The sequence below is a fragment of the Osmerus eperlanus genome, chromosome 24 (genome assembly GCF_963692335.1).
Source record: "Osmerus eperlanus chromosome 24, fOsmEpe2.1, whole genome shotgun sequence".
In the NCBI taxonomy this organism is placed as follows: Eukaryota; Metazoa; Chordata; class Actinopteri; order Osmeriformes; family Osmeridae; genus Osmerus; species Osmerus eperlanus.
Window position 1 is genome coordinate 1,211,864 of NC_085041.1, and position 9,065 is coordinate 1,220,928.

Consider the following 9,065-nt stretch of genomic DNA (forward strand, 5'->3'; position numbering starts at 1 on the left):
CCACAGGACCCAGCCAGGACCCAGCCCAAACCCCCTCATCCCTCCCCATCTCCCCCACAGGACCCAGCCAGGACCCAGCCCAAACCCCCTCATTCCTCCCCATCTCCCCCACAGGACCCAGCCAGGACCCAGCCCAAACCCCCTCATCCCTCCCCATCTCCCCCACAGGACCCAGCCAGGACCCAGCCCAAACCCCCTCATCCCTCCCCATCTCCCCCACAGGACCCAGCCAGGACCCAGCCCAAACCCCCTCATCCCTCTCTCCCTCTCTCCCACCCTCTCCCACCCTCTCTCTCTCCCTCCCTCTCTCCCTCTCTCTCTCCCCCTCTCTCTCTCCCCCTCTCTCACCACATGGCCTTAGTAGGAGCATCTCTTCCCAGCTGAACAAACAGCCAGTAGGATCACAGGGGTGTGGAAGGGCGTGGCTGTGAGGAGAGCTGTGTGTGCAGAGATCCTCACCCCAACCCCCTGACCCTGCATAGCAGCACACACACACACACACACCTTACACCACACACACTGCGGCTGTATAACTGTCTTTCTGTGTAAATAAAGGGCTAGTGCTGGAAGGCTGCGAGCCACAGAGATACGTGTGACTCTGCAGCCGGGTGCAGTGTGCTGCCTCTAGAGTTACCGAGGCAGAAAGTTCCCATGGCGATACTGTTTCAGCCTGGGTGTTTCTATCTGTCTGGGTGTTTTTGAGTGTTTCTGCCTGAGCGTTGCTGTCTGGGCATTACTATCAGGGTGTTTCTGTGTGGAAGGGTGTTTTTGTCAGGGTATTTCTGTCAGGGTGTTTCTGACTGGGTGTTTCTGACTGGGTGTTTCTGTCTGGGTGTTTCTGTCTGGGAGTTTCTGTCTGGGAGTTTCTGTCAGGGTGTTTCGAGAGCTGCAGGGCCAGAGAGCCCAGCGGAGCAACTTCATGTCCAAGCGGAGCAACTTCCTGTCCAAGCGGAGCAACTTCCTGTCCTGACCCTGCGAGCCATGAGGCTGGCAGAGGGCAGCATGTGCTGACATTTACACACGCCGAGCAGCGTCACGCCTGACCCCCCGCCGTGCCACACGCATCGCCGTGGAGACGGGGATGGAGAACAGAGCAGCCGTTTCGTTGGACGGACAGTTTTCAGAGAGACCAATAGAAGAGGAGGATGTGTTTGGGTGTTGGTGAGGGATGTGTGTGTGTGTGTAGGGGTACACACCAGCCTCTCAGGCTGGGAGGTTGGGAGGGTCTGCGGACCGACACATCAAAGCCAGGCTAGAGGCCAGGTATCCTGTTTATGTTTCATTCTTTTATCAGATCCACTGATCTGAGCCTGCTTTACCTTATACCGTTCTCACTCTCTCTGCATCTAGAACTCTCTTCATCTCACTCTCCCCCTCTCCCCTCGCTAGAAGCCAGAGAGGGGAGGGAGAGAGGGAGAGAGAGGGGGGAGAGAGGAGAGTCCAGGAGAAAGAGTGATTGAGCAAGAGGAGGGTTAAGTAGGAAAGAGAGACAGGAATTTCTTCCTCGCTTTATCCCTCTCTGCTCTGTTCCTGATTATGAGAGGTTAGTAGGAACCCTCTCCACACCCCCTGACCTGCCGTCAGCCCAGGGGAGGCAGGGCAGCCCAGCAGAGGCAGGGCAGCCCAGGGGAGGCAGGGCAGCCCAGCAGAGGCAGGGCAGCCCAGCAGAGGCAGGGCAGCCCAGCAGAGGCAGGGCAGCCCAGCAGAGGCAGGGCAGCCCAGCAGAGGCAGGGCAGCCCAGCAGAGGCAGGGCAGCCCAGCAGAGGCAGGGCAGCCCACAGCTAGACCACATACAGCTGTTGACACACTGCTAGATTGACAGTAAACACTGTTTACATGTTAATGAAAACCAATCCTGAATGTTTGGTCTGGGGTTAGAAACCAGGGGAGAGGGGGGGTGGAGGGAGGGTGGAGGGTGGAGGGGAGGGTGGAGGGTGGAGGGGAGGGTGGAGGGGAGGGTGGAGGGTGGAGGGGAGGGTGGAGGGGAGGGTGGAGGGTGGAGGGGAGGGTGGAGGGGAGGGTGGAGGGGAGGGTGGAGGGAGGGGGGAGGGGGGTTCTCTCTGGTAGCTACGCTGCAGGAGGGTTGAGTATTATGGTGCCGGTAGAAGTTCCGAGCTGCTCTACACGTGACGTGCTCGCCAGGCTTCCTCTGTGTGAGAAACACAGTATCGTGTGTGAGAAACACACAGCAGCATGTGTGAGAAACACACAGCAGCATGTGTGAGAAACACACAGCAGCATGTGTGAGAAACACACAGCATCGTGTGTGAGAAACACACGGGACGAGGATAGGAGAGGAGGGGAGAGGAGAGGAGAGGAGAGGAGAGGAGGGGAGGGGAGAGGATAGGAGAGGAGAGGAGAGGAGGGGAGGGGAGAGGGGAAGAGGGGGAGGGAGCCTAGAGCTGTTTTTCCTGTGAGCTAGGCAGTAACCAAAAGTTCTCCTGTTTCATATAAACACACAGAACTTCCCAGAAAAGACCTCAGTGTGATGTCATCACTGCTCCGTCCAGAGACTGGAGTTGCCGCCCACCACAGTTACAAGATGTTACGCAATCCCTGGGAACAACCGAAACGAGGGTGTGTGTGTGTGTGTGTGTACCTGTGTGCGCCTGTGTGGCTCTCTTCCACCCATACCCCCCTCCCCCTCCCCCGTGCCGATGAGGACCGAGTAACAAGCCTGTTTCCTGTGACATCACTTCCTTTGATTGGGACAGATGATCCGGTTCTGGCTACTCTGTGAGTGTGGGCAACAATATCTTCCTCTCTTTCTTCCTACACTGACAACCCTCCGCACACACACACACACCACACACACACACACGCACCCACATACACACACACAGGCCCCCAACTCGCCAGCGGCCAGAACTGACTTCAAAGCTTTCTGCTTCGCAGGAAGAACCAAAAAAAACAAGACTTAACTCAACTGTTAGAAAACAGCAACATTGTGTGACTGAGAGAAGAGAGAGGAGAGTGAAGGAGGGAGAGAGAGAGAAAGAGAAGATGAGCAGAGAGGAGAGAAGGAGAAGAGGAGAGAGGAGAGGTGAGGAGGAGAGGGGAGGAGGAGAGGAGTTCCTCTCAGATAGAGATGTGACTGTACAGTCAACAGTAAACCTTCAGATCACGTCAACAGATCACATCAACAGATCACATCAACAGATCACATCAACAGATCACATCAACAGATCACATCAACAGATCACATCAACAGATCACATCAACAGATCCGAGCAGCCTGTTTCCCTGCTGTCTGCAGCCTTCACATCCTACTGTGTTCCAGGATCTACCATAAAAGGAATTACCATCATTTACTGTAAATAGAAAATCCTGTTGACCGGATAACAGAGCAGCTCCATGAGCACATACCTGCCTCCTGTCACAGCCAGGAAACAACAGGCTGCCATTGGACAGAAGCACAAGGCCTGGCAACCAATGGCATCGTCCAGTGTGGTTTGGGCGTGTGTGTGTGTTTGGTGTTCCCTACAGTGAGGGCAGATGAGGTTGTTTGCAGTGTGTGTGTGTGTGTGTGTACTGTGCCATGCTGTCCCTTCCGTGCCCCCCCCGCCCCTCCCCCCTTCCCTGTCTGGTGCATGCTGGGCAGAGTGGGGTGGGGGGCATGGCACACACACACACACACACCCACACCCACACACACACAACTCTCCACCCCTCTCCCACACCGACCTCAAACACAACTCTTCAAATGGATTCCAAACTCCCAACATTCCGACCGTGTTTTCATCTCAATTCCACACATCTTTCCACATCAATTAGGAATAACATTTCCGGAGCACAGCTCTCCCTAAAGCCCGGCATTCACACACATCTCTGTTCCAGTGGGGCTCTCCCGAGTGCAGAGTGTGTCTCGCCAGCTCACTCGGCAGACAGTCGGTATCTGCGTCGATGCGAGCTGGCAGAGCAGACACGTCCTGCCCGGCAACACGGCTTAACTCGCCCGCACGACTCGGCGCCCGGTTCGCTCCGTCGGCTGGAAGACTCCTGTCCGCATTTTACATCCTGCTTTACCCGGTAAAACCCCCGGCAACTTATCTGAGACGAAGCTAGCGCGGCTAGGCAGGTTGTCTAAAGTAGCAGCGATGAGAATCTGGCTGCAATTACACCCACCTTCATTTTAAAATGAGCGTTTTTAAAAGGCGGTTGTAACTCGGCCTTCTGAATGAGGTTAACAACATCTGGTCGGCCCGTTAAAATCAAACGAAGGGCTTATCCTCCGTAAACCTGCCTTCACCTCATGTGGCGGGATTGTTATACAAATGAATGACTCTATTGTCTTAAAAAAACAATTAAGTTGATCTTTTTGTTTAACAAAGTGAATGTGTAACACTGAGAAATAGCATACTTGATAGTATGGTGGGAATAACATTGAGAAGGAGAGGGGAGGAGGGTTAGAGAGATCAAGACACAGGAGCAGTCAAGGATTAGAACTCACTACCAAGTCTGTGTGACTTTACGTGTGTTTGTGTGTGTGTGTATGAGAGTGTGGTGTTTGAGTGTGTGTGTGCGTGTGCAAGCATGTGTGTGTGTGTGTGAGACTGCAGTCCGAGGAGAGAGTGGTTGTTTCCTCATGTGAGAAGGCCCAGCTCTTATCTCCGACAACAGCCACTGGGGTGTGTGTGTGTGTGTGTGCCGACGTGTGTGAGCCTGTGTGCGTGTGTGTCATGTGTGTGTCCATGCGTGAGTGAGCGAGCGTGGGCGGCCCCGTGTCTGCGTGCGTGCGTGCGTGTGGCTCGTGTTAAACTAAATCTACGAGTGGCCTTGCCCTCCTCAGTCAATACTGATACATCAGACAGTGATTCTTCTTTCACACACACACGCACACACACACACACACACACACACACACACACACCACCACAAAACCACTGGTTCCCAAAATAACTGAGAGAGACAGCGGTAAATATTTGATACTGCCTGTCTTCTGTGTGGATGCTGTTCCTGTGTGGTCAGACTGCCAGTCTAGGAATGCATGTGTTGACCAAGCCAACAATGCTTTTAGAGAGCAGGAACGCTCCTGTTTCCCTGCAGCTCTGCGGAGAACCAGGCCAGCTCTCCTTAATACTGAGACGCAGTAAGATAAGTCATTTTAATCAGTCCAGTGTGTGCAGAGCATATTTGGGCCTGTCCCTCTTGCCAGCCATAGCCCTCTCCCCTCCCCCCTCAAGACAAACACAGTAGTACAGCAGGAGAAGAGAGGAGAGGAGTGTGATAGAGTGAGAGTGAAAGTGAGGGAAGAGAGAGAGTTAGGGAGAGACAGGGAGAGCGTGACAGAGGGAGAGACTACCCCCCCCCCCCTCCTTTTCAGGTCCTTGTAGAGACTCAGGCACTGCCCAAGGCTGTGGTGCCAACCCCAGCCCCAGCCTCAGCCCAAGCCTCAGCCCCTGCCTCAGCCCCTGCCTCAGCCCCAGCCTCAGCCCAAGCCCCGGCCCCAGCCCCTGCCTCAGCCCCAGCCCTGGCATGTGAGCCTTCTAATCATGAACAAGAGGATTGGATGCTGAGGAGTTACACACTAAGGACATTATAGACCTGCCAGAGCAGGATCAGGAGTGAGGAGAGAGGAGAGGAGGAGAGGAGGAGAGGAGGAGAGGAAGAGGAGAGGAGGAGAGAGGAGAGGAGGAGAGGAAGAGGAGAGGAGGAGAGAGGAGAGGAGGAGAGGAAGAGGAGAGGAGGAGAGAGGAGAGGAGGAGAGGGGAGAGGAGGAGAGGGGAGAGGAGGAGAGAGGAGAGGGGAGGAGAGGTGGAGAGGAGAGGAGGAGAGGGGAGGGGAGTTTGCACTAGTTATCTACATGTATCTGAATCACTTCAGCGGAAATCTACTTAAATGTTAAGCACTTTTCCATCTAGTATGGAGAGCTGAAAGGAGATGAACATATACATGAGCTACTATATGTAAGACTTACAGTTTACTGGACAGACAGACAGACAGACAGAAATACAAGCAGGCAGACAGGCAGACAGTACGCTTTATACTAACAGATCCCAATCAGATTATTTTGATAGTTTATTGTTTAGTTTATGTAATGTATGGTGATGTTTCAGTCTGCATCAGTTCATCCTGACCTCTCTGCAGTTCCAGAGCTCCATTAAATCAACAACAACTGTTTGGATGGCTGGAGGTACAGATCCCAGCGGAGACAGGACTGTCACTGAATCAAATCCCGTTTGAGTCTGGGGATTTGAGACCAAATAAATAAATAAATGAACGACAACACAAAACATGCAGTGGTCATGCAGTGGTCATGGTGGGCTGGTGGGGCTGATGGGGCTGGAGGGGCTGGTGGGGCTGATGGGGCTGTGGGGCTGGTGGGCTGTGGGGCTGGTGGGGCTGTGGGGCTGGTGGGCTGTGGGGCTGGAGGGGCTGTGGGGCTGGTGGGGCTGGTGGGGCTGATGGGGCTGTGGGGCTGTGGGGCTGGTGGGGCTGGTGGGGCTGATGGGGCTGTGGGGCTGGTGGGCTGTGGGGCTGGTGGGGCTGTGGGGCTGGTGGGCTGTGGGGCTGGTGGGGCTGTGGGGCTGGTGGGCTGTGGGGCTGGTGGGCTGTGGGGCTGGTGGGGCTGTGGGGCTGGTGGGCTGTGGGGCTGGAGGGGCTGTGGGGCTGGTGGGGCTGGTGGGGCTGATGGGGCTGTGGGGCTGGTGGGGCTGGTGGGGCTGTGGGGCTGTGGGGCTGGTGGGCGGTGGGGCTGTGGGGCTGGTGGGGCTTGGTGGGCGGTGGGGCTGTGGGGCTGGTGGGGCTGTGGGGCTGTGGGGCTGTGGGGCTGTGGGGCTGTGGAGCGCTGAGGTGACACGGCATGATCGTGAACAACAACATGTTTGTGTGTCAGGGCGGGTCGGGGTCAGCTCATGTTATCTCACAACACAACAGATGCTGCTGCATCACAGGAGGAGAGGAGGGGGAAGGGTGTGTGTGTGTGTGTGTGTGTGGGAACAGCAGTGTGTGTGTGTGTTGGGGCAGTGCCAAGGGGTGCCCACGGTGGACGACATCACAACCACTTCTGACAGAGAGATAAGTGTGTCACCGCACACACACACACACTCACACACACACTCACACACAACACGTGAGGCCCTCAGATCTGGGCTGGGAGGGAGGGAAGGGGGAGGAGGGGGAAGGGGAAGGGGGAGGGAGGGGGGAGGGGGATGCCCCAGATAGGGGAGGTCTGGCAGGGGGCCGGGGGGCCGGAGGGGCGGGGGGGGCGGGGGTTCATATTCATAGAAAGCATGACAGGAGAGGAGGGGAGAGGACAGAGGGATCAGAGAGAGAAAGGGAGGATGAACAGGAAAGAGAAAGAAAGAGAAAGTGAAAGACAGATAGAGAGAGAGAGGGAGGGAGGGAGGGAGGGAGGGAGAGAGAGAGAGAGAGAGAGAGAGAGAGAGAGAGAGAGAGAGAGAGAGAGAGAGAGAGAGAGAGAGAGAGAGAGAGAGAGAGAGAGAGAGAGAGAGAGAATGAAACGAATTAGGTGTCCAGTTTGGCCAGTAGTGAAGATTAAACACAGCATCGTAATCAAGCATCAGGGAAGTTCAGCTGCAGCACATTTCTATTCAGACAATCTACTGTCCAGAACTGCTCAGTTTCTACTGAGCAGTCAATCTTATATTTTTATATATAAATATCCCAGCATTCCTTGTCAGAAATGAGGACTTTAGGAAAGTGTACTGGATAAAAAATTATTTAATCCATGGGATTTAATTTCTTCCGCTTCTTTAAAAAGAGAGTTCAGTGGAATTCATCGACTTTGAGGCCTGAGTCTCTGATAACTCATCAGAGCTTCTCTCTTCTCCCTCCCTCTCTCTCTCTGTTTCTCCCTCTCTCCCCTCTCTCTCATCAGTCCTCAGCTACAAAGAGGTCCTGTGTCAGTGACATCACCCTCCCTCGCACACACCACGCACACCCCCCCCTACACACTCACACACAACACACACACACCCCCTACACACACACACATACACCACACACACCCGCCCTACACACACACACACACACACACACACACACCCCTACACACACACACCCCACACACCCCCCTACACACACCACACACACCCCCCCTACACACACACACACCACACACACCCCCCCTACACACACACACACCACACACACACCCCCTACACACACACACCACACACACACACCTTACACACACACCACACACACACACACCACACACACCCTAGTCTAAGACATGTTTTCCTCCCTGTACGCCCAGTAGACACAGCAGGCTGTAAAATCAGCTATAAACCCATTACACATCCACACACACCCCTGAAACACACACACACACCAATCACAACCATCTCCCTTCAACACCCTCGGAAACCGAGACCGCTGTCAGGGTGTGTGTGTGTGGCTGCGTGTGTGTGGCTGTGTGTGTGTGTGTGGCTGTGGGATGCTAATGGGTGGATTCCCATAAACAACTCCAGCCCTCTGGTTGTGAATGCAGGACAGCTAGGAACATGTGGGTGGAGGGGTGGAGGGGTGGATAACGTTAACACACATCGTGTTCCGAACACAGACTGTGACTCACTGTCTGCTCCTGGGCGTGTGTGTGTGGTGTGTGTCTGAACTGGGGTGTGTGAGAGCATGTATATGTGTGAGTGTGTGTGTGTGTCTGCAGCTGTGTGTGTGTGTGCTTATAACGGGTTGTGTGTGTGTGTTCTAGTCCTCGTCACTAACCAAGCGTGTCTTCATGAATAACCGGGGGACCTGTTGGGACTCTCTGGACACCTTACCGACTAACATAACAACCTAACATTAATAATGAACATGCTGGCTGCTGCAGTTCAATCACCTCATTCAAGAAGTTTAGACATCCTTTCTACCACTAGGAGAGAGACCAAGAGGAGAGACCAGGAGGAGAGAGAGAGACCAGGAGGAGAGACCAGGAGGAGAGAGACCAGGAGGAGAGACAGACCAGGAGGAGAGACAGACCAGGAGGAGAGAGAGAAACCAGGAGGAGAGACAGACCAGGAGGAGAGACAGACCAGGAGGAGAGAGACTAGGAGGAGAGAGAGAGACCAGGAGGAGAGAGACTAGGAGGAGAGAGAGAGACC